General features: G+C 45.4%; 1 protein-coding gene across 3 annotated transcripts in view; it reads left to right on the forward strand.

Moving 5' to 3' along the window:
* Window positions 1-25,962, forward strand: part of PXN (paxillin) — a 50,447-nt gene that overhangs the window by 3,175 nt on the left and 21,310 nt on the right. Inside the window, exon 1 of one of the 3 annotated variants that reach the window (XM_014964605.1) lies at window positions 24,165-24,278. The exons of the other annotated variants lie outside the window; for them this stretch is intronic. The gene's annotated coding sequence lies outside the window, so the exon portion shown is untranslated. Of the gene's footprint in view, window positions 1-24,164; window positions 24,279-25,962 lie in introns of those variants that run through there. 3 annotated transcript variants of the gene reach the window in all.

Here is a 25,962-nt window from a genome sequence, read left to right on the forward strand (position 1 = left end):
GCCGGGCCTGCCGGCGCCCGGGGACGTGTCGCTCCCCGCGGACCGCGCAGGCCCTCCCGGCTGGCCGCGCCGCCGCCCGCCCCCAGGCCCCTCGGCTGCCCTGCCCTGGGGCCGCCGATACCCGCCTCCGGTCCGGCCGCCGGTGTTTGTCCCGGCTCTGCCCCGGCGGGGGAAAGGCGACCTTCGGTCCCGTACCCCCGGAGCAGCGTGGAGCGCGGTCGGGGTTCAGCAGACACCTCCTCCCCTACCGCTACCGTAGCCCCTCGAGTCTGTTCTTGGGCGAGATGGGTAACTTTGCATGGGTACGGAGCGATCAGCGGGGAGCTCTCGGGGGTACGCGGGGCACAGCCCCAGCCCAGCCGGCTGCGGGGCTCCCAGCTCATCCTTCTCCCTTGGCTTCCCCCAGGTGTGTGAAACCTTCCAAAACCGTGTAGTGGGGAAATGTCAGGCAACTGGTCCCACTGGAAAGATCTAGAGAGTTTGAGTTCTTTTGGTACCAAGCCGGAAAGGGGGTGGATCTGCCAAAATCCCTTGTGCTCTGGGAGACATTAGGGTGACTGAGTTCCGCTTATGAAACCGATTAAATCAGACATTGGGGAGGGGCTGCAGTCCATTGCTTCCATCCTACCTTTAATAGAAACCAGACGTTCTGTTAAGATATGCTCTAGGAAAATTGTGGTTTTATTACTGGACCTGGAAGCTCACGTTACAGTGCTGGCATAAAGCTGGTGGTCACACCTTCAGAAAACAGACTCTGAATTGGGCTAATGATAAAGCTTAAGGGGCAAGAAGTCCACCAGTTGCATGGCTTCCTGGTGAAAGGTGCACTACGAAGGAGTTGTTCTTAGGGAGTGAAATCTTGCCCTCTGCCCAGGTGAAGTAGCTGGTGGTGCAAACAGAATAATTTCTACTGTAGCTTCTCTTCACAGTTGTTTCTTTAAGTGGAGACAGTTCTGTTTACTGTCTCTCGTATCCCTCAGCCTGGTTATCTCGTGGAGATTTGGTGCTGCTCCTACAGCAAGTTTCTATCGTGTTCAGGAATGCGTTGCTAGTCAGAACAGGATTCACCCAGTCTGTGTATTGACTTGCTGAGTGGCCCTTCAAGGTGAGCATACAGATAGTGGTGTGTAGGGCCAGTTTAGTGTCTCAAACTTGTGCTCTTCAACAAATCACGGGAGCTGTACTGGAACAACGGCAGTGGTTGCATTCCCTGAGCAGTGGTAGTGTGACTTCCCGGTTGTCCGAATAGGCTACTGCAATTTCAATACGTTTTTCTTTTCCTCTGTAGGAGGGTAAGACTTGAACTGCAAAGAAATTCTGAAAAAGATCTGAATTTGTGTCTGGTTTGTTCTTCTGAGGTGTTGAATGTTTTGGCACAACCAAAAGTTACAACTTGTGATCTGCTTTTTAAAATAGAACCTTTTATCTTAGCAACTTAATTTCATCAAGTGTTAATTGCACCATGGCTTTCTCAATTTTTTGTGCAGTTTTTCAGACTGGACAGGCTCTGATTATCTAAGAGTAAGCAACTGAACAAAAAAAGTCGGACCTTTTCCCTCTCTAAGCTTTTCTTTGGTGTGCAAAGTTCACTGCAGAAAGGCACACCAGCTATTTTCCCGCTGCAACTCATCGTTAGCCCCAAAATTGCTTACTTATTTTTCTAAAGCCATTCACCTTGGGATGCATAAATAAGGGAACAATGCTGTGCTGAATCAACTCCCCTGCAATAAGCCAAACTTTTGAACTGAAGTGAGAGTTGTTTGTTTTTCTTCCCTCATTATCTATGGGTGGATTATCCGAGTTGTGGATTAACTGTGCCATGGATACAGACATCTGCACTGGCTCTGTCCAGAGTCAAGCTGGTCCGGCAGGACTTGTTGGTTCAGGCACGATGCCATAGGGACATAACTGCACTGCTTCCTGGGGCAGTTTTGGCTCAAAAGTAGTTTAGCCTCACACCTGAGCTAAGACGCCTTGCAGGTTCAGAGTAGATGTCATGTAAAATCAGCTTAGATATTTCCACACCGTGCTTCTGAACCTGTGTGGTGCAGGAACGACTAGTGACCGATGGATCTTGCTGGGCATGAGGGAACACCTCATAGAGCCTGTTGGTGTGTCTGTTCTTAACTCCCTGAATTTATCAAAAATCTCCTCTTTTTCCCCAGAGCTGATGGAATCATGTGTATTTGTGCACTTTAAAATGGAGGTCCAGAAGTATCTCAATTTCATGCTGCTTGGGCTGGAGAGGTTATGAAACATCTGTGAGAATGGATTAGTATTGCTTTGGGGATTCATTCGGAGTTGAAAAAAAAAGACTTTGTTCCTTTTTTTCCTCCCCCCTCTCAGTGTTGAAGAAGTGGTGTTTCAATGCACAGCTCACACAGGAAACTGTTTGAGAGCTCCGCAGGCGGAACTGGTGCACCCCATCGAGCTGGGGGAGCCTCAGTGGCACAGGACACCGGTGCTGGGCCCGGGGATAAACTGGGATAGCACATTGTGGGAAGGGGGGAGGAGAGGGTGAGTTGGAGCAGCTGATCAGGCTTGTCCAGATTGTCTTCCTCGAATCTCTCTAAGGAAGCATCTTTAGCGGATGTGCTTGGAGTTTGACAGGAAGCTTGCTGAATGAGTTTCCCGTTCTGCAGTGTTGTAAATTGGCACAGAGAGTAAAACTTTGTCCTAAAGAGTGAAAATCCTATCTCGGGGCTATTGCCCCTTTAGGGGATTACCAAATTGTTACGTGCTGTCCTTCCAGCACGCCAGTGACCAGCCGCACATACTGACTTCAGACGATTTGAGATGTTGAATTAGATGTTGAATTATTCTTGGTTCTGTTGGTGCTACCTTCTCTAAGTAGTATGTGTCAACAGATCCATTAGGATCTGCTGGTTGCGGAGGAAGAAACCGAATTTGTATAGTGTGTTCTGTATTTTACAGGGAGAGGAGTAGGAGAAAAGAAACATTACACTTGTTTTAGTCAGATACTGTTTGATTTTGACTTTGCATGTTTTTTATAGCCACCTTCTGAAAAGGATTGTTTGCAAACACTACTGTGAAACCTTCCATTTATTTATTTATTTTTCCTGAGCTTTGGTAACTCCAAACAGAAATGATGTTGTTTTAGAAGCTTTCTTTTGATGGCTTTGAAATTCTCACTTTTCTACTATTTCGTTTTCTGGTGTGTTTTGTGTTTTTTATTTTTTTTTTTTTTAAAAATTCAGATTTTTTTTAAACTGGATTTTGCAATCAAAACCAAACCAACATTCATTAGAACTTGTAAAAGATGCTTTATAAAGAAGTTATTTCTGTTTAGCAAGAATGTATTTATGGCGGTGTTTTAGCTATGCATGTAAAGTAGACTGTAAGCTGCTTATTTTAGGTGTGCTTGCTCACTTCCGGAAGGGTTTTTCTTTTATAGAAGGCTTGTCTAGCAATGTGGCTTCAAAATTCTGGGTACAAAGATTCAGTGGCACAAAAGATTTTACTTCAAGTGTTGTTTCCCTCTGTTTTAGAAACTCTAATCTACCCTCTCGTCAGGGTTTAATCCTCTCAAGATTGACTTTAAAGGGAGTGACCTTGCCATTGATTTTTCATGGGAGCGTGGAGGGAGGTGCATGTGTTTCCATCTGTCATCTCTCCTAACATTTGAAGATTGCTGTGCTCTGCAGGGCTATGCTGTCTGTCCCTCTTTTGAGGGGGATGCTTGCCTGTTTCTGACTCGGTTCCTTCAGTTTGGAAGTCATATGCAGTGCATTTTGGTCTTGTTTGACTGAAAGTTTAATGTGAAATTGCTTATGGTCAGCTACGCCCAGGAAATGGTATTGGGGGGAAATGCTGGTAAAGTAATTTAGTCCCTTGGCTTTCTACTGGCTCAGGTTTCTGAGTCATTCCTGCTGCTGGGCGAGAAGACTGTAAACAGAACTAATACTCTGCACAATGGGGTTCTGACTTGTTTCAGCTTCTTAACTGTTCTGACCCCTCGTCAAACAGGGACTTCATTGTCCTGAGCGACTCAGACAGGGAGTCCTCTGCCTCGAGCAGTGTGTGATGCAGAGAGAGGCTTCTTTTCTTGTTGCTCTATTTCCATGGAAAGGCAGGACTCTGTGCTGTCTTTAGCTCCTTTGTCCCTCGCTGGGAGAGGTCAACTTATCCCAAGTGTTCAGCTGCCCTCCTGGTTAAAACTGATCACCCGACACCCTCTCTACCACTAGAGAAAGAAATGGGTAACTTCTCTTACATCTTCTTTAACTCTGTCTCACTATTTGTTCTTCCTTTCCCAGGGAATCATGATCCTTTAATTTCTACAGACCCTTTTTTCCTCACCTCTTTCCTCTTGAAGTGTGTTTATTAAATGAAACAAGTTGGGAAACTGCAGAAATGACAGATAAAATTCTAAAGTCTGGCAGCAAAACAAGCTGTAACAATGCACTTCAACCTAAATCAGAGTCATTTTTCTGATCTACTGCTAAGACAGACATATATGAATTCCTTAAGTTAAATCTGCAACAAAGAGGAGAAAAGCCTGTCCATGGCCACAAACCAGATCTGTTTGAATCAATCTCATGCATTAGTTGTGATACCCAGAACCTACTGCAACTTTGGAGAAAGCCAGAGCAGAGTGTGAATTCGGTTGTGTTGTGCTAGTGGAAAATCAGTGGGAATGAATAGGAGCTCTGGTCCCAGTTTCCTGCTCTGCGTCTCAGACTGCGCCTCCCTCCCTTTGTGCACTGATCTTCTGTGTCCCTTTTTGTCTGATGCGGAAGCTGTTAATGAAGATGCTCTTCTGCTCCAGCTGCCTGAGAGTGAGACATTGTCTGGGGGAAGCTTCCCCAGGCTATGATGAGAAGATGAGGTTTAGGGAATGAGTTTCTTGCCTGCTTTAGCCTGTCCTAACTAACTCAGGTTTAATAACAAGCCCTGGAAGTACAGGTTATCGTGACTACCAGACTATTATGTAGGGAACTGTGGAAGACTTTGGGTCCTGTTCTTGTTTCAGTGTTTGTAAAATCTCACCTCACATCTCATCCAGTTTCAGATCCAACTTCCCCATCCCTTGTGTGCTTGCTGCTCACTTAGTGAGTGTTGAGCTCCAGAGCGAATTGGTTCCAATTGCTGATCTTTTGGATTACCAGCCCTTTCCCCCAAATTGAACACGTGATTTGCCATTGGATCAATAAGATGAACTGTCTTGCCCTGTGGCAAGATAACTAGATTCAGTGCAGTGTAGAAGCAAGGAGCGGCACTGTTCCTTTCCATTTGGGGCTGAAGTTCAATGGATTGGAGGGAAAGTGGAAGTTGTGATTTTAAATTAGTTTAATCTGATTTAACTGCTGGCTGCTGTAAGGTGTGTTGTGTTCTCTGCCCCCGTCTCCCTTTCTTGTGTCCTCAATAACCATCGGGCATTTAGCTGGATCAGCAAGCTGATTCTTCTGAAAGTCGTTTTTTCACATGGAGAGGGGACAGGGACGTAGATGAGGCCACCTCTTTTAGTTGTGGCTTATGTTTAATCTACCATGAGGTAACCGTTTATCCACAACCTCAAAAACTTGCCCTGACTTTAGGCATATTGTTTCTCTGTCTGCAAAATAGGGATAATAGCTCCTTACCTGTGAAGTATGGTTAATGTTTGTTGAGATCTTTGTGTTTCTGAAATAGGTTCCAGCTGAATATATCAGAATGGTAACTTTGCCAAGCTTCTCCGGTCACCGCTGCTGGAAAAGCTTACAATGGCAAGTTTGAATTAGATTTATAATTTTGTATTCCCTTCTCAGACCTGTTTAATGTTCCCTCTCTGCCCTTCTGATTGCTCATCCTTGCTTCATCCTCTGTTATGACAGGCTGTGGGTAGGGTGAAAAGATTTCCTTTCCCTTCCAAGCTCCCCACAGTAGTTCTACTCTAGTCTTTCCCTTTACCACAGAACGTCGTGAAGTCATTCAAAGAATGTTGTGTGCTAAAGATATACCATAAAAATAGGAGGTGGGTGATGACTTCCTTGTATCACTCTTAGCTATTTTTCCCATTTGTGCTTATTCTCATTGCAAATGGCCCTGGAGCAGCAGAAACCAGGTGGCTGGGGACAGTATCCCTTGATTTATTGGTGTTAAAATCCATGCTTTCTCTTCTGTATATGTATGTTTTTAAATCCCGATGAAGCAAAGGAAGTAGAAAGGGCAACTCGAGTGCTGTGGAACACGTTTGGTGTTGGTGTTTCAGTTAAAGGAACTTGAGTCCCTGAGGTTATGTGTTTGTGCTGTTTAGGAGTCTGGTAAGCTCTTTTTCTGCTCATATAAATGCAGCTTTTTCTTGTAGCAGCCAGTAATTATTCTGAATTTACATGGGAAATTTATCTAAGCAGTTTGAGACAACTGTAGGCCGAGGATCCAAGAGAACTTATGGCAGGCCACAGGGGGAGGCAGCCTGCATTGTTACTGCTTGGCTCCTTTTCCCCTGTGCTGGACTGGCTCTTTGCTGTGAACAAGTTTAGTTCAAGTTATTTACATGATGATGAGGTAGTCTGAAGTCTTCAAATGCGGTTTGTCATGCCACTTCTCACAGTCTTCTCATTATCATGTGCAAGTTTGGTGTAGGTGGCTTTGCTGGGTGAGCTACTGAGTATGTCTGGCTGGCAGTGTGCAGTGAAGTGTAGCTTGATTTCTTGTTTGTTTGGTTTTTTTTTTTTTTTGGTTTTTTTTTTTTTTTGGTTTTTTTTTTTTTTTGGTTTTTTTTTTTTTTTGGTTTTTTTTTTTTTTTGGTTTTTTTTTTTTTTTGGTTTTTTTTTTTTTTTGGTTTTTTTTTTTTTTTGGTTTTTTTTTTTTTTTGGTTTTTTTTTTTTTTTTTTTTACTGTTTATTGCACGTGTTTAAACCTCTAACATTTTGCAAATGGTGTGAAGAACATCAAAAAAAGTAAACGGCGCTCCAGGGAGTAAACTTTCTGAATGACACTTTGCATGGGGAATTGTGCTTGAAACAGCTCAGCTATAAATCAAACTGTATGGGGTCTCCAGGAATAAACCAATCCCATGTTTTTGTCACAAAATTGAGCTGGCAGACAGAATTAATCCTGTGTCTGTCTAGACGCCTGATAGGATCTTGCTTTATTTCCATCCCTGAAGAGCAAGGTGAGCAGAGAATTTTTCTTCATGCTCTAGGGAAGTTTGTGGTGCTTTGGGGGCTGTGATTAGGCTGGGTTTTTCCAAGAGCAGGAGGGGGCAAAAAAAAAAGCCAGAAGTAGAAGAAGTCATGGGCAGAAGGGCTGTAAATGATTTGCCATGGATTAGGGCCTTAATACTCCCTTGTTCTATCCTCTTTCATGATTCTGAACAAGCTCAAGGCTTCTCTGTGAAAAGGATTCTTTGGGGTTGGAGGTACTAGTTTTAGCTGGGTCAGATGAAATAGCCAAAGGCCAACTGCCCCTTGGTGGAGGTTACTGGTGCCCTGTGAGTTGAAATGGGATGTGGCTGGGCTGGGCTTCTCTGCTGCTCTTCATGTTTGACCATTAGCTAGATCTGCTGCTCTCCATTCTTCAGCAGTGGCAGCTGCCTTGAGACTGGGGTTTTTTTGTTCCAAATGATGCTGTTTGGGTGGAGGTGGTCCTCAAGAGTGAGATGCCCAGGAGTAGTATTTCTGGTTTGCAGCTCTCCCTCTGTCTGTAACGATTTTATGTGGGAGACTTTTACTTGGGCTGTGCAGGCCTGGTTAGGCAGCGTGATACACAGCTGGAACTATTCTGCCTGGCTGCGAGGAGCAGCTCCAGCAGTTAGACAGGATCCCTGCAGAGAGCTGGAGCGCTGGGGGAGGGAACGAAATGCCATTTCAGCCACGTCATGAAATCTCTTATCAGTGGCCAACTCAGTGTTGTGGGTGGGTGAGCGGCGTTGGCCAGAAGAAGCTGCCTTTTATTTCTGCTGTGAAATGCGAGGAGCTCAGCGCTGTCAGTCAGGCTGGGAGCTGCGGAGTGGCAGTGTGGAGTTTGGGATGAATTTGTCAGTTCAGGTTCTTAGAACCCCGAGCTTGTAGTTTTCAATTTACCCTGCTGGTGCTTAATCTGAGATTTGCTACTTGGCTGTGCTGAGCAGTTCCCTTGGGCAGTGCCTCACAAGCACAGCTGCTCTGGCACGCTGCTCCCATACTTCTTAATTGCTTAAATCTGGTGCCTCCAGCACCTTCTGCCTCGGGATCATGCTTAAAAGCCTCGGCCGTGCAAGTTAGAGATAAAATCTGCTAGGCTATGGTTCATTTTTCTGTCAGAGTTGGTGAAGGGGTTAATTTGTTGGATGCTACTTTACCATCAAAGGTGAACATGAAACAGATCACCGTGGTATCTGTGAAATTCATGGACCTTCTAGACTGCCTGGATCTGTCAGAGTTCTGTGATTGCATTCTTAGGTTTGAAAAACACTCTCCATGGGATGGAGTGGCCGGTGCGATGGGAGGTGTTCGGTGCCACTTTCTGCGGAGCGGAATCGCTCCGGTGTGATCCTGTCTCTGCAGAGTTGGAAAGCTGCTCCTCTGCGTGTTGGGGAGGAGGGTTGAGGAGAAGGGGCTTGGGGTGGTGCAGGGAGGAAGCTTTATGTAATTCTTGGCTGGCTTCTGAGTAATTGTTTTAATGAAATGGAATGCAGTGTATTCAGTGCTTGCTTGGCAGGAGCGGCTATTTTTTTATTTTCTATTTTTTTTGGGGTGGGGGGGAGATGACGAGTTGGAGTTAGTTTTCCAGCTGCTTTAAGCAGTTAGGCTTGGATTTGTCACAGAGATAGGAGTGGAATATTGTTCTCAGCGGGAGAGCAGTTGCACTGCTCTGTGTGTGTGTCAGGTTGTCTTTGTACATTCAGTGTGTAAGTGGAAGAGCCTGGTCCCTCTGTTTCTCTGTGGGTCGTAAATGCCAGTGTAGTTCTGAAGGGGATCAAATTAATTCTAAAGGACTCGACAGTAATGGGATGATAGTGATACGAATAGGTACATGTACATATAAAATATATATGCATCTAGGTGCTTGATAGGAAAATGAATCAATTTTCTACTATGCCCTAGTTCAGCATATAGCAGGGAAGAATATGATGAGTTGAGACAAAGAAGTCAACTTAATTTTCAGCGAAGCAGAAACGTAGGGGCTGGGAATCCTGACTTCTGCAGATTAGTACAAAATATTCGCTCAGTTATCTCAGATGATTGTTGATTTAGGATTGGTGGAGGAACAATCAGAGATCATGCTGAAACCCCTTTTTTAGAAAGTAATTTGAAGAAGGATTTATTTCATGTACCTATGAAAGGGAAGTTTATTCTCATGCTGCTTCTATTTCAGTATTGCTGGCATTTCCATTTTTGGTCAGTGCTGAAGATTGGTCTCTTACTCATCTTTACCTCTCAAAAATTACTCTCTCTTTGGTCTTCGTAATTTGTTTCCTAATTGCAGTTTTCTGTGGTCATGAGTTCTCTTGTGAGTAAAGAAGCCTTCGTTTAATAAAATTTTTCATTGTCTAATAACAAACGGAAAACTTCTGTGCAGGACACTGAGATGAAGAAGCTGTTATGTGTTTAATTGCTTTATTAATATTGCTCTTGGTAAAAGAAATCCTCACTATTTCTCTTGCTAGTGTCGAAACAAGCGAGAGACTTGTGACTAGCACTTCTGTCATGATGCCAGGTCATAGGTAGAATGATAGGTCATCTGCCTCCTCAAAACATTCTCTATCTCTTCTCCATCCACTGGATACAATATATTCCAGTTCTGAAAGTGTTAGTTTTCTGTCTGGCTTTAACAATTTCCTTTCTTTCCGTGGGCCTCAGTCGTCCCATTGTGAAACTCTTGAGCCACAGTCTTCTGCCAATGTTTAAAAAAAAAAAAAAAAGGGAAAAAAAAAGGCAGAGCCATCAGCAATCTCCTTCAAATTGCCACCCACATCTTCTCCCAAAGTAGACTGGGGGACCAGTTCCACATTCATTTCTGGAACATTGTCCTCCTTTCATTTCCAGAAGCTGGTTTTAAAATAAAAAGAAGCTGCTTTAATTAGATTTTTAACCATATGCTTCTTGGCCCCTTGAACTGTGTTGACTTTCAAAGATATTGTTTGCCCACTCTCTGTAATGACTTGGGTTATCTTTAAGTTTCAGTAGAATGCTCATCAGATTGAAAGCTTAATTTTAAAACTTTCTACCTATTATAGTTATAAGTAGTACTAAGATCCACATGACTGAAAAATGTTAAATATTTTGCTGTCATTTCCCCCTGTCCTGCTCTGAGTTTACATTGTGCTTTTGGCAGCGCTTTGTGTTAAGTCAGTTGCTGATGATGACTTACACTTTTTGGCTTATAAAGAGTTCGGTTTTGCTTCCAAGTCTGCTCCCACTCTGTTGCAGAGAACCCTTGCAGAAATGAAAACTTCTTAAAAAAAAAATCCACCATTTTGAGAGCACTTTCTTAGTAATTGGATTTTTAACAAGCCAGTTAAACCACATACCACATTTGACAAAAGTTCCTTTTTTAAAAAAAGGGAAACAACTCGCCTCAGAGTGGTTGGCAGGTCAAGCCAGCAAGTCTTTTTAACTTGTCTTTATTTATATCTCACTATACTAACCTTTTATTTGGCACACCCAGTATCTGGGTGAGACTTGCAGGCACTTTATTTCTCTTTAGAGGCACAGGCTTTTCAAACTTGAGATACCTTGATTTTTAAGGGCAGATTTGCATTTGTTGAATGCTCTTTGCATTTATGCACTTGGGAGATGTGCTTGTTACTTACTGAATGGGGAGCTGCTGGAGTTAATGAAAAATATTCTCTTCGAGGACTGAAATCTCTCAAGTTTGCACTCTGATACCCTATTTAAGAGCCTTCAGGATAGGAATGTCTCAATAAGACTGTACTAAATATGGATACAATTGCAGTGTCCGTACAATTGCAGTGTCTCTTCAGTGTCCCCATTCTCTACTGCTGGAATCCTGCTTTTGCTGGTAGCCAGGGCATTCTACATCTCATGGGCAGAATTTGTGCTTCTAATGCTTTTAATGAATTTGGAATTTATACTAATATTTCTGTCCTTCATTTCATCATCTTTATGTGTGTCTCAAATTTTGTAACTGGCACTTTGCCTGGATGGGTCTATATTCAGATCTGTTTATGCTGCTTGGATAGGATTTCCACTGTTTAAAAGATGCTATTTTTTTCCTCCCTTCAGTGTCATGTCTATTCTTGCATAACCACGCATATCTTACCCTTCCCTTTATTGGCTGTGGGGTCCACATGCTTTTCTACATCTGTTACTTTTAAAAAGGCAGATAATTAGCTTAGAATATGCAAATTCTGACAGTATTTAGTCTCTGACTGTGTCCAAACTCATTTTTACCTTTGCAGATGGACAGGATGGTAGCTATCCTTAGCAATCTTATTATTGAATACGGTTATCTGTGTGGCAGAGGTGGGACACTGAGGTATCTGGGATGATGGTCCTGCTGGCAGTTGAGTCAATGAAATGGCTCGTTGCTGCTGAAATGGGGATGGGCTTTACTTTTGCTCATCCTTACCCATTTTCTGCTCCCTCGTCTGGCTGTTTGGACAGACCCCTTCCTTCTTGCAGACTGCTGTGCTCATCTCTCTTTTCTAACCCAAAAGAGAAGTAAATTTTATTGTCTGAGTGTATATTCTGTTGAACTGGTTCTCAGAGGGGTCTTTTAAGAGCCAGAGCCAACACAAGTAAGTGGCAGCAGCACATGTCTGGAAGAGGGAGTAAAACCTCTCCATTTTTGGCAGTGGTGAACTGTTAATTTGCCTTTCTGCATTTTGTGAAACTGTATCCTTCACTCCACGGTGCTCACTGTCCAGTGGAACTCCTGTGCTCTGTTCCCATGTAAACCCTGATGGAACATGTTTTCCTTCCCTGGATGAGTTAGAATCTCCAAGTGGTAAGTACTCCACAGCTGTTGCAAGATGTCCTCTTAAGTGGTCAAACTTACACACTTGTGATTTCCACCTGAGGGCTCTGGAGCACAAGCAAACGATGGGTGCTGTTGCCCAAAGATTTGGAAACCATTGCTGTGTGTTCACACTGTTCTGATTTGCCACTGCTGATGGCACTAAGCTACTGCTTAGAAGCTGCTCAAAAGAGTTATCCAATACTGGATTAGCATGTATTGTAACCTCAATTCTGCTTACAACAATTTTCAGTTCAAGTCAGACCCAACTGCCTACAGTTATGCAAATCTCAACCAAATACAGTCCACCCAGGGCTTAAAAAATGCCCTTGTCTACCCTCATCTCAGTGGGCGTGTTGTTTGGTAGTAGCTGAGTGCCACACACCTCTGCACTTGGCAGTTCTTCTCCCAAGTCCTGTGGTCCAGGGCCGAGCAGGGCCTGTCACACAACTGATGGCAGTGATTTCCACTCTGCTCTGCTGTTGTTGTCATTGTTACCATTCCCTGCCTGTCTCTTTTTCAGGAAGATGTGAGAACAGGTTGCCCAGTTCACGTTTCTAAAGAGCATACATTCATGCTGAAGGAAGAAAGGCATTTTGCTGGAGGAGACGGATGACTTTATTTCCCAGCAGGTCTACATGCTGCTAGGGAAGAAGAAGAATAAGTAGAGGGAGCCTTTCCTTTCCCTGCACAAGGAAGGCAAACTGACTTTTAGTGAGATAATAATTATATGGGATCAACCTGACATACCTGACTTGGAGAGAGCAGCTCGGGTTTGGAGTGGCATCCGCTGCAGCAAAATTGTAGGGTATGATAAATTTCTCGGTGCTGTGATGCTCTGACCACCCACTGCCACTATTGCTGAGTGACTGATCCGCCGAGGGACCAGAAACGTCTCAAGCCCTTGAACTTCTTTATTCCCTTTACCAGAGTTGTGGTTTAAAATCTATAGTGCCTTGTTTTCTGCTGTTTCTATACCCATCCTGGGTCTCTTTGCCCTCTTTAATGGAGGTCTCCTTTGTACTAGATTTGTTAGATGTTTTGTAAAATGGCAACGTGCGTGCACGTTGTGTTTTGACCTAGTGCTTGTGGAGTAGCTGTATCTGATGTAGCAGGAAGGGTCTGGTTCCTCAGATAGCTGGCTTGGCTGAGCCCCTCTTCCTGCAGGAGTACAAGGGAGTTGGTATTTTGATCAGAGGCCTTGGCCCTGGGAAATTGTCCCTGAGGGGTCAGTTCAGCGGCTGCTTGTTTGGTTTTAATGAATATTTTTTAATTTTGTTTTGTTCTGGCAGAGAAGAGCAGATCTTGTTGGACTTGTCTGAATGTTCATCCCAGTTTTGAGAAACTTTGAGGGAAGCCAGCAGCAAATAAAAATTCTTTTGACGTGCATGGGGAGGGTAACTTACTATTCTACATGCGTAAGGATAAGTAGAGGACAAAAAAGGTTAGTGCATTGGTAGCTAATGGTTTTATTTTTAATTTTTTTTCCCCACCTAGGATGTTGGCTGAAATCCAGGCCAGGTCAGTAGTGAGATGACGTTAACTGCTGTTGCTGTGTAAAATGTTTACTCTCACTCCAATCTGTTCCTTCCACCAACTAAGCCGGGATACCCTTTCACTCTTCATCAGTTTGAGTGTTGCTGAGTTTGAACAGAGCTAATGTCCTTTAATTTTGTCTGAGCCAACTCACCTCTCTCCCAGAGACAGTTAGGTCAATACTGGCCATTTGCTAATGCCTTTGTCTGGGACTTCCTGGAAATGCCTGAGGATCTATCTGCTGTCAGGCAGAGATCAGAAATAGATCTTGCACAAGAAGAGCCACTCTAGGAGAGGACCGTCAGAGGCTGTACTTACCCTTCTTGGAGACAAGAGCTGTTTCCAGTTTGGCAGTTGACACACAGGGAGAGAGATGGAGACTCTCTAATTTCTGCAGATTGTTGTCCCTCATAATCTTTCATAGTGCTAACTATAGCTGCCCATTGGAACAAAAGGAGAGGATTCTGACAAAAGACTCGGTAGCAGGTGTAGCTCGTAGCAGGCTGCAGATTCAGACTGAGAAATTCCAACTTAAGTATTTTTAGTACAGGCCTGGGAGTCAGACTTACTTTCTATTCTGAAATAATGTGGATTTGCTATGTTATGTTGGGCTGTTCAGGGCTGCATATCAGTTCTCCATTTCTGAACGATAGATGACTTTCCTTGCTATCAAGGGGGTGTTGAATGTTAGGGTGAGGATTCTGATTTGTGATCCTTGTTGGAATTCAGGTGCAGTGGCTGCAGATGTTGATGCAGGTCACAGCCTGTTATATTAATATAAAATGGAATACACGGAGGTTTAGGTTTAGGGTGTGGAGCTGTCAACTGAAAAATGTGGCTGAACGTAGCTTCCAGTTCTGCTATTAGTGCTGTAACTTTTGGATGGGACAATCATCTGAGGACAGCAATACTTAAGTCATGGTGTTCTGAATCACTGGAGGTCAGGAGTTGGAGTATTGAGTAAAGGCTGGTCAGGTCTGTGTGAAGCATTTTATGTATCACAAACTTTTCTTGTGCAATTTCCAACTTCTCTCTGTTTGGTACACCAGAGCCTGGTTTTGTGCTCTTAAACACTGCACAAGTGATGAGTTTAGCTCTGCCTGCTGTTTTTGCAGGCGCTGTGTCACAGGATGTGCTGGGGCTATGATTTGCAAACCCTTTACAAACTTTTCCTGACCCTCCTGAAGATTGTTCACAGAGCAGTGGAAGAATTTTTTGACTAAGCTTATCCATCTTTCGTCATTGTTTCCTGTTGTTCAGGACTCAATTTGAGAGTATGGGGAATCTAGATAGAAAGGATCCACTCAAGGGATTATTTTCTCTATTAGCTTCACGCAACTGTGGGTTGTCTGTCTGTGAATTGCTATACAGAGGCATTCAAGGCTTGTGTAGCTGGGGATCTGGCATTCTCAGAAGCCTTTGGTAGCTGTGAAACTGAAAACACTTACTTGTTTAGTACGCTGGAACATGAATTCAGTTTAAGTCACCAAGTCTCAGCATAGGGTGTTTTTTCCTGGCATGAGCTGTTCGCTGCTCAGGACTATAAACAGAGGGAAGTAAATACAAGATGACTCTTTTCACTTCAAGTGTGGAGAAAGCCATGCTATAAAAAAGAGGATGCTGTATACAGCAGGAAATAACCCTTCCCTTCCACCCTCCCCAGCACTTTCTGGAAATGAGAAATAAAGGGGAGGACACACCTTTGGGAGGGAGCAAGCTCTGGAACCAGAGATGTTACAGCACTGCTAGTAAATTCAAGTACTCCTCTTGGAGGCAATACCCGAAGAATACAGCAGCCAACTTAAGCTGGATTTGTATGGCCTTGCTTTGTGGCTCTATGCTGTCCTTAGATCTTCACAGCCTGTAAGAGTTTGTCCTTCCTGGTGTTTCTGTTGACAGATTCTGAACGCGATAGCCATGGCAGCGGAGTGGACAGCTTACGTTAATGTGAAGAACTTGAAAAGGTTACACATGGTTTAGCAACTTTTCAGTTGAAAACAAAAAAACCCCCATATTCACACCATATTTTCTTTGGAAATTGGGCTGGTAACCCTGTTTGGTTTTTTTCCTTCTTTCTGGAGCATCAGGTACATCTCTTCCGAAAGGAGATGATACTTAAATCACAAATCACTTTGAGTGTGAAGATGCTCAGCAAACCTCTGACCATGTAAGCAGCTGTGTGCCTTGTGAGACTTGAATTCTGTTATCTCAGCCATCTAATGAACTGTTCTGAGGTAGCAGAAAGGGGATGAAAGTTTTTCTAAGGAAGGTTGGAGGAAGGCAAAATGACTGTGTTTCTCTTTTGTAGGTGGTGGTTCATTTCTCTCAGCCAGTTTGAGCTGGGGTCTAATTTAGTGTTCAAGAGCTAAGTGGAAAAATTGTGGTCCTACAGGAAAATCTTTTGTGTTCCTTCACGCAGCTTGGACTGTAGGCCAGAGAGCGCTGTGGATCTGTGTTGTTTCATCCAGGAAACTGTGCTGACTCAGATCTTCGAGGCAGTTGCAGTGTGTCTCAGCCTGCACGTTGTGTTGATGATCCCATGCCCTGTGGGCCTGGTTAAGATTAGGTTACCTTCCTGCCAACTCGGGGATGTGAACAGAGCCAGCGGTCGATGGACTTCCCAGCCTGTTGCATCAAAGATGACAAGAGGTTGATCCAAGATGCTCGCCCAAGGAATGGGACTGTGGTTCCCAGAGGCTGCTGGTGTCAAGCTGCAAACTGGTCAGCAGCTCTGGTTTCCTGCAGAGTGCCTCTCTCTCTGTGCCTTGCTGCTAGGTTACATGGGAACTAGCTGACCCCTCGAGGTGCTGGCAGTCCAGCACCCTCACCATGCTGACAAATACATCGTTGTTGAGGTTACAGGGCAGGTCTGAGTTTCAGTGAAATGGCTGGTGTTAATTTGAAAGGAAGCGGTGTAGCCAGTTACAGGAAGGATCTCATGGTTTTTCAGCAAATGTACAAATAGCCCTCTTGCCCCTCAGAGGGATCCGGTGGAAGGTCTGAGCTCACATGGTGGCTTCTATTGGGTTTTTGTAGCATATGGAGTTGGCTCGTCTTCAAAATGTTATGGTCAGGAGTAGTCTGTGTCAAAAGCTAATGCTTGGGCTCAGTGGCACAGAGGAGAGGGCACCAGTGGGTACGTAAGGTTCATGGTTGAGGTTCCCTCCTGATTGAGGCATGTCATAACCCTGGGGCTGCAAAGCCAAAACAAAATGTCAGTGTGGGCTCAGGTGGAAGTGGCTGGTAGTGGTGGGGGATGTCTCCAGAATTTAAGAGCATTTCAGTTTGTGCTCTCTCCTGATTGTTCGCTTCTCAGGCTGCAGTTTTTCTTGTCTGCATCTGTAAAGCAGATTAATTATGGGAATTGGACAGGAGGATGGGTGATTTCTTTCAACTCACGGCAGGATGGGGCTGGATTTTATTGTTTGCTTCCTGGCCTGAGCTTTGGAGGTGAAAGTATAGTATCTCCTATTTAAAGCATAAGTTTTATTAAATTACTTCGACAAGGGCTAAATTCTGGCATTGTTCTCTTTAAAATGTTTTCTAAAAGCTGCTTAAGTCATAGAGTGGCTGGAGCTGTGCTTCCAAGAGATGTAACGAGTTTCTTAACTCAAGCCAACAACCCAGCAAACTTCTACTGGATTAGCAAGTTGAATTAGTTCAGAAAACTTGTGGCAATCAGCCAGGCAAGTTCCAGGAACAGCGTGGGTTTGCTTGCTGGGGGCAGGGGGATGGCTGGGCCTTTCCCTTACGCTGGTGTGTGGTGGTGTCAGCTCTGCTGGAACTGCAGCCAGAGCCATCGAAGGGTTTGCGTTTCATCCCCAAACGTGCAGTGAGTAGTTACTGATAAGCAGTTACTGAAATTGCTTTAAGCTGACTGTATTTGCACACTCCTTTACAGCCCTGTGCTTGGGGTGGTAGTAGTGCATGTTAGTTGGGACCAGTTAGTTGGCCACAAGCTCTGGAATAAAGTCTTCAGCTTGGGTCTCGGTGGTTGGGACAGGAAGCCACAATCATTGCTGCAGCTGATCATGCAGACCACATCTCACAGCGCAGTGTCTTGTCTTTGTTTAGACATTTGCTGATAGTGGTCAGAGCTGGGTGCATGGGCTGCTGTACTGGGGTAAGCTAACTGGTTTGGCTGTCCATATTCGAGTTATGGCATAGCTGGGATTCGCGGTGGCTGCCATCACATGATTTTGAAGCCATTCTGTCTGTCACGGGATTGATTCTTGTTTAGTTTGTCTCTGCAGCCTGGTGGGGCTCGGCATAACATCTACTACATGGTTGCCTTTGCTGTTAAGTTTTTCTGAAGCACCCACACAAACTTGTAACTCAGTGCCACAAATGCAGAGTCTAGTTAATTCTAAGGGGCAGTATTGGTTTTGAAGAACAGAGAAGCTTCAAGAATTTTCATGCATATTGTCTGCTGTCAGAGTTCACCATACCAGCTATTGGTAGTCTGGACATTGTTTTTATCAAGCAGTGACACAGAGCATGACTTGCACCAATACTTTGATAATGAGAAAGCGCAAGCCTTCGAATAAACACCAGTTGTTGGAATACAGTAAAAAAATAGCTGAGTGATTTTTTTGACCCTGTCATCTGAACTTCCTATGGCAGACAATGTGAAGTAAAAATACCAGTGGCTGCTCGATACTGGTACTCTAGCAGTTGCTAGGTCTAGCAAATGACTTACATTTTGTGCCTTGAATTTTTCTGTATCTTGAATAACAATCTGTCCCTGCCTCACAAGAGAGCTGAGAGGTGTTACGTGTCCTGTATTCTAACCACTTTCTCAACATATTGGTTAAATTTTGGAAAACTTGTAAATGTCTCCTTCTCAAAGTGTTTTAGAAAGTAAGCCAAGCTATTTTACATGCTTTCTATATATGTGAACCAGAGAACTTCAGGATTTTAAGAGCATCTAATTGCACTTTGAATTTTTAAGGTATCATTTTGAATATAGTCTTTCTATTTTATTGCTTTTGCAGTCTGATTTTTTTGCATTTAAAAACATTGATTAAAAGATAATGCCTTCAGAACCTGCTACTACATTTCTTCGACCTGAAAGTCAATGCCTGCATTCACCTGTTTGTTCATGGTTTTCCTATTTCTAATAATGCTCTTCCATTTTGCTTGGAAAAGTCAAAGCTGCTGTTAAAAGGGAATTCCTGTCATCAGTGTTGTTCTTTGGGGCTCCCCACCCCTTCTAGACTCAAACTCGAGTGAGGAGCCCTATAGCAAGACTCCAACAAGTCTTTTTGATGCAGCTCTTCTAAAGCATTGCAAATGTTTCTTTTGAAAGGCTGTTTAATACGATAAATATACCCAAGCTCCCCATTCCTCTGCAGTTACTCACAATGTAAAACTGTCTTGCCAGGGATTGGGTTACGGCCCCGAGCTGTCTCCCTGCGTGTGAGCTGGAGTTGCATTTACTCCTGGAGGTGGGGGAGAGAAGACTCACTTGAACCCTAATGAGATTTTTGAAGTTTGGATTCAGGGATTCTGCAAAGAGGCTGCTCAGATGAGTCTGCAAGCTCAGGGTTCAGTTCTGGAGATGCAATTCCCCTTGTTCATTTAGGGGACAGCAAAAATCAAGGATTTGAATTCAGCATCTTATACAGGTATTAAGAAAAAAAGGGCTGGAGAATGGTGTGTCATTCTGCAAATGCGGGACTGCAACTTCTCTTAAGCTGAGTGAGACATGATTACCATGTGAAGTCCATGTTCTCATTTAGACCCGCCCTTATGGCTATCTTGCTTTTTATTTCCATTTGCCAATCCTCTGGGAATCTTCTGCTGCCTAAGCCAGGAAAACCTGCAGCAGTTCTAGTTATTTGGGTAAACGGGGTGTGAGGAAGGACAGAGGAGGTGCAGACTCCTGTTCTCTGCAGCTGCATTGGAGGAAATCCTGTAGTTTGTGCTCAGACATCTCATCCTGATTGCCCAGTGTGCTGTGGCTGGGCTATCGGGGACATGTGGCAGTGGAGATGCTGGAGGCAGTGGGACTCTGTGGCTGAATGCTGAAGGCGTTTGCTCTGTGTGGTGGCTGGATGAAGAATCCTGTCTCCAGTGTCGCTCACTTTCCAGATGTCCCATGCAAGAAGCAGGGTTACAGGCAACCTGCGGTTTGATGGATGTGCAGATGTGGCTTCCAGCTGTTGAAAATGAAAGGCTGATATCTGAGGCATTTGAAATATCTTGCCTCGGTTATTCTTCCATTTCCTCCCCAGCAGTAGATGAGATGTAGAAGAAAATTTGACCACCGTTCTTTTGATCTACTTACTATTTGCTGTGTCAGCATGGCTTAATAGCTCATCCTCAGTTGTTAAGAGAGATGAGCTGCATATGGAAATCTGAGGTACTTTTCTCTCTTCTGGCACTGATGCTGTCATCTTTTTGCTGACTGAATGTGCTTTGTGACTCTAGCCCTCACACAGGCTGGAGTTATACTGGACACTCAGTAGTAGAAGGCTTCTCCTTAACAGAGGAAAGCAAATTTGGATTTCTTTAAATTGCTTCCCTTTAAAAAAAAAAATAAAAAAAAATCCTAGACCTCTTATGAAGAATGGAAAACCATTTACTGCTGAAGGAGAAATTAGCATTAAAAGCTGCTTGATGCAAACGGGCTAATGTGAATTTGTTAATGCATTGTCACGTAGGTTCATCCAGAACTAGTTCATGATGTGTTCTGCTTCACTGTGCCACCTTAATCCAGGAGCATTTTTGAGATGCACAGAAGGCACAGGAAGAGGGGAGTGAGCAAATATGTTTTGATACACATGGGAAGATGCATGTAAATTGTTTTTTTCTTTTTAATAACTTTGTCTATTTAAGGGGGCTGAGCGAAGCTCAGGTTTATAGAAAAGGAGGTTGATGTCTGCCTCAGTACAAAGGGGCTCCCGTGTTATCCGTTCCTGTTCTGTACCTCCGAACCACGTTGCGATCCCTAGTCTGGTGTTACTGCTCTTTCTCAAACCTGGATGTGGGAAGCTGAAGAATGTGCCCCTGCGGCTGCAGAGGAGGCTGTTTCTGCCGGAGGACACGGCATTTACAGGGCAGCGAGTGCTGACACGCAGCGATGGCGAAGGAGCCTGCGTCGGAGCCCTGGAATGCATGAGCTGTTCCTCGGCCTGACAGAGGTGTGGGCTGGGGAGATAGTGCAGGAATGTGCAGTATATGACTTGGGAGATTATTATTTTTTTTCAGTGCAGCTTGAACTGGTAAATGAAACTTATTTTTCTGCTCTTTCATCTTGCTGATTTCTTGGTAAAAGGGATTTTTCAAGCAGTTCAACGCGTTGGACATCAGATTGAGAGGTCTTGTCCCAGGCTTTTGAAATGTCTAGTAGAGCTTTGGCAGATGCTGGGAACTACCTTGAAGCAATGCGGCTTGTATTCAGGGGCACTAATGTGTATGCAGAGCTGTGTGTGGGATTTGAAGACCAGAATCCCAAGGACCTCACAGTTAATAATGTTTTTTGGCGAAAGGGAGGGAAGGGGGAGAGAGGCAAACTAATGCACCTGGAGCTCCAGATGTCTTGGAGTGCTTTATAGTAAAGGTATCAAATGTGACATCATTCTTTAACTGTCCCTCCTCCACAGGAAAATCTGTGTAGAAAACCCATTTGATTGTGAACACAAATGTCCTCTCATATTGGGGAGGATGTGGATGTGGTTTGAGTAACCCTCTGGCCTGAATGTGATTTCAATAGAGCATGTAATTTTTGGGCTGCCCTGTTGGGGGAGGAGGACTTCATCCTTCTATGTCTCTGTCTCATGTTTGCATGCAGCTTTACCAGGTGCTTGGGTAGGTTACCCCTGCCTGAGGAGCACCCAGTGAGCAGTTCAATGCATTGGACATCAGATTGAGAGGTCTTGTCCCAGAAGCAGTTCAACGCGTTGGACATCAGATTGAGAGGTCTTGTCCCAGGCTTTTGAAATGTCTAGTAGAGCTTTGGCAGATGCTGGGAACTACCTTGAAGCAATGCGACTTGTATTCAGGGGCACTAATGTGTATGCAGAGCTGTGTGTGGGATTTGAAGACCAGAATCCCAAGGACCTCACAGTTAATAATGTTTTTTGGCGAAAGGGAGGGAAGGGGGAGAGAGGCAAACTAATGCACCTGGAGCTCCAGATGTCTTGGAGTGCTTTATAGTAAAGGTATCAAATGTGACATCATTCTTTAACTGTCCCTCCTCCACAGGAAAATCTGTGTAGAAAACCCATTTGATTGTGAACACAAATGTCCTCCCATATTGGGGAGGATGTGGATGTGGTTTGAGTAACCCTCTGGCCTGAATGTGATTTCAATAGAGCATGTAATTTTTGGGCTGCCCTGTTGGGGGAGGAGGACTTCATCCTTCTATGTCTCTGTCTCATGTTTGCATGCAGCTTTACCAGGTGCTTGGCCAGGTTACCCCTGCCTGAGGAGCACCCAGGCACGCACACCTTGGGGTGCACTGTGCTGCAGCAGACAGGGAGTTAGGGTTCTATCACCTGTGTGACAGCACCAGCGGAGAGATGACAACCAGGAGTGTCTGGGTGGATGGTGTTTCAGCAAGTGTCCCTCGCTCTTCCACACCCCACCGAGCAGCACTCTGTTGATAGAGTGGAAAATACAGATTTCTTTATGCACAGCCCACGCCTGTGAGCAGGCTGAGCCCTGCTGAGTCTTTGGTAACCGGACTCTGTCATTCCACTCCATCCACGTGTCTGTGAGTTGGCACTTTGTCTGTGGGTTGTGTTAGTGGCTTCTTGTAGGGGTGAGAGGGGAAGGAAGGGTGATCCTGTGGCGGAGCACGGGAGAAGATCTAGCATAACCCTGTCTGGTTCACTTTAGTGCTACAAAACGGTTAAATCTGTTTTCTCGAGATAAGTGAATCTCTGATCTTTTAACCTTGGGAGAGTCTGCCTCCTAGAGCTGCGTCTGTAGTATTTTAGGGAGTATTTGGGGCAGCAGGAGACCTGTGGTGAGGTCAGTGTGTGTGGCTGTTTCCAGCGTACTGGCATGATGGATGCGTGTCTCCGTGGGGACGCGCAGCACACGTGGCACCGGCAGAAAGTTTCTGTGTGCCTAAAATAGGGGCAGGTTCCCGACTCAGCGGGGATATGAACAAGTGAGGTGAAGTTCCTGCCAAGTTAGCTGTTGGCTGTGGGGTTTCATCTTTCTGTCCATGTAAGGATGCCGTGGTGCCCTCTGACGGCTGCTGGTTGTGTGCACTGGTCTGCGTCAGCGCCTTGGGGTGATCCAGTCAACTGCTTCCTACGGGTTGGGAGGGACCAGCTGGGTGATTTACACCTCCTGCAGCACTGTCCCTCAGGAGTCGCCTTGGGAAGGAGCACTTCATTACCCAATAAATCGATTGAAATGTAATATTTCTGTTTAAGGAGCGGTCACTGTAGTGAACTCAGTCCTGTAACGTGAGGTGCAGCGCTGCGCGAGGCACAGCATCTTCCTTACAGTTCATCAGGTTACAGTCCCGTTGGTGAAAGAAAGAGAGCAATGGGTCATCTTTCCTATTAATAAATTGCCCTTCTTTCACCCTCCCATCTATATCTCACGTTGTCTTCTGGTAGCGTTAAAAAGGTGCACAAATGCTAAATGATTGCACAGTACTTGGGGAACTCTTGGGATGAAGTGCTGGATGGAAAGCAACATGTTAATCCATTTGGTCGGGTTTTGAATCATTGCCTCCAGTCAGTCTCTGGACTGTAAAACCCCTTGGGCTGACCTCCAAGGGAGCGATTCCCAGCCTGTGCCTGTCGCTTCCCTCTGGCAGGGTGAAGCCCTGCAAGGTGGGATGGACTGAGGGGTCACCCTGTCTCCACCGTTCTTGCCCTGTCCTCCTCGGGGCAGCTCTGGTGCCAGTGTGGGACCCTTCAAATGGGTGCAACTTCCCAGTCCAGCAGAACTTCAGGAAACTGTGGTTGTTGATAGGACTGGATTGGAGAACAGGTTATGTGGCTGGAAGCTGCAACGGGGATGGGTGCTAATGGGGAAGACCTTCCTTCTGTCAAGGCAATGAGCTTGGACAGAGAGACTGGGGCGTGAGGAAGCGTGGACCGTGGGTTTGTAGAACATGGGGTGAGCAAGCACAAGGAGAGGTCCTTTGCCAGCCAGAAACCAGTGTACGTGCCTGTCCTGCTCCTGGCTTGTTCCTTTCCCTCTCCCGCCGGGTGGGGTAGTGCCTTCCTGCGACTGCCTGGGTATCAGTTGTAAAGTTAAAGTGCAGTTTGAGTAACCGAGTGATTCCTCTCCAGCCTTTTCTCCTCCCTCCGCTTCCTGTTCCTCAGCTCTGCCTTGTTTGCTCAAGTCAGGAAGGGGGAGGGTATGGGGGAAGTTAATCATTAAACTGTAATGTCTCCTCCTTAACTCCTTCGCAACCTGGGGGCAGAGTGCTCCTGGCATTTCCAGACCCCTCTTCTTCTGCAGACCTGTGAAAGTAAACCAATAAATCTAGAAATGTAGCGGAACTCACTTATGTGCCGTTAGTAAAAATCGGTGGATTTCTGTCCGATGGCTCATTCAGCAGAGCGCTTAGCCGAGGAGAAGAATTTTGTGGTGAGATGGTTACATCTGCCCGTCCTGCAGTGAGGGCTGGGGGTGGAGGGTGGAAATCTGGTTTGGGTCCCCTCTGCAGGGCTGGAGGAGCCCAGCACCCTCATGGGATTTTCACTTCCTGGTGGAGTTTGATTTGCCTTTGTCATTGGTGGGGAGAAGCAAAAACCACACCTTCCCGGATAGCACTTCTCTTGGAGGTTGTGTGCACGAAACCTCCAGTCATAGGACCTGCCTGGTTGAAGGAATTGCAGCTCTCCAGCAGTTCCCTTGAGGTATGTGCCTTTCACTCTGGAATCCACCAGCTGTTCTTCTGCTTAAAAAGAAGATTAAGTTCATTTTCCCCCAGCTGCAGAAAGCTTGGATCCCTTTGGAGAAACTGCTTCTGGGGTATTTTGGCCCCTGTAGGAAGATGCCTGTGACTTAACTGATTTGGAGCATCTTTTTGGCTAAATGAAAGGCGTATAGAGTTAATTTAACACAGTGTTTAATTTGCTAATGGCTGCATTCTGTTCTCTGAGGGCAGGATCGCTTTTAAAAATCTTTTTCTACTGTGATGCTTTGGTTTGTGGAAGAGAGTGAATATAAAAGCAGCACCTTCCTCGTCTTGTAATGCAATAATACTGTCCTCCATTTGACCCTTTAATATATTCTCTTGAAGGGTTGCTAAGTGCCTTGGCTGGTGTGGTTTGCTGTGCTCAGGAAGCGGCTTTGAGCTGGCAGGTGCCTGCCCTCCCGGAGCCGGTAGGCAGCCATTAGGGCCAGTGGTTGCTCGGTTGCTATTCTGGTGCCACCTTATAACTTCAGCTCCTTGTCACCCTGGCGGAGGACACTGCAAGGATGGCTACGCTCAGGCTGAGCCCTCGCACCCCAAACCTGAGAATCAAGCACCCGCTGTGTGCGGGAGGAGAAAGGCAAATCCTGCCAACTGGGGTTGCCTGAAGACAGTGGTGGTGTGTGGAGGGGAGGGAGATCCGGGGGGGGGGCGTTTCTGAGAGCCTCCTCTCCTAATTCTGCTGAAGTTGTGTTACTGGTGTCTGGCTGAATTCCACATCTCTGAAGGGACCTGCCAGGTATGTCCTGATGCTCTTCTAATGGAGAGCGCTGGTGTCCCTAGTGAACCGGCTCCTCTCTAATAGCCTTAAAGAGGTGTGCACTAGAGCTGCTGCCCCAGTGGAAAGCTGGGCACCCGGCCAGCCAGGCTTTCTTTAGAAAGTGAGTACGGTGCAGACCTGCAGTCTCTCGCTGGAGTTTCCCCCACCAGGGACTGCAGTGGGCTCCGCAGGGTGAGTTCACAGGACGGAAGGTCCAACAAGTCGGGATTTGCCTGTGAGTCACCGCAGAGGAGCGTGGGGTTGGGAATGGGCAGAGGGCAGTTGGCAGGCAGAAATCCAGCAAGAGGGGAATGCCTTTTCATGCCCCATCTTTGAGGAAGAGCATTTTTCCTGATTTGAGATTTCTGAGAGGTGCTAAACATGTGACGTGGGTTCCTCTGCCTGGCCAGAGTGCTGGTGTTTCTAGCTGGTGGAAGTTTTTCTTCAGGAATTTGTGAGCAGTCTCCACCCAGTAAGTTGAGAATTGTTTCCAGGAGAAGAAATGGCGTTTACCTGGCAGCCTCTGGAAACCAGTTAACTGTTTGTGTGATATACTAAGGGGGGTTTTTGTTAGGAAAACTGAAGCACATACTCCTGTTGTGCCGATGGACTAATTTGAAAGTTTCATGCTTCTTCCATTACCTTAGACTCTGGAGAAAACCCCTCCCGAGATCTTGTTTCCTTCAGAAAGCGGTGCCTGCGGCCACAGTAAATGACTCTGTGATGATGTGGGGCCTGTAATTAGTCTGTGTCAATATCCTGTTGCCCATCAACCTCTGGGCAGGTTTCTCCTAGGTTGTTCTTCTGCACGGTGCAGTGAGACTATGGGTCCCTGCTGTTGGATGGTTTTCCAGTTACAAAAAAA

The sequence above is a fragment of the Calidris pugnax genome, unplaced genomic scaffold (genome assembly GCF_001431845.1).
Source record: "Calidris pugnax isolate Ruff unplaced genomic scaffold, ASM143184v1 scaffold32, whole genome shotgun sequence".
NCBI lineage: Eukaryota > Metazoa > Chordata > Aves > Charadriiformes > Scolopacidae > Calidris > Calidris pugnax.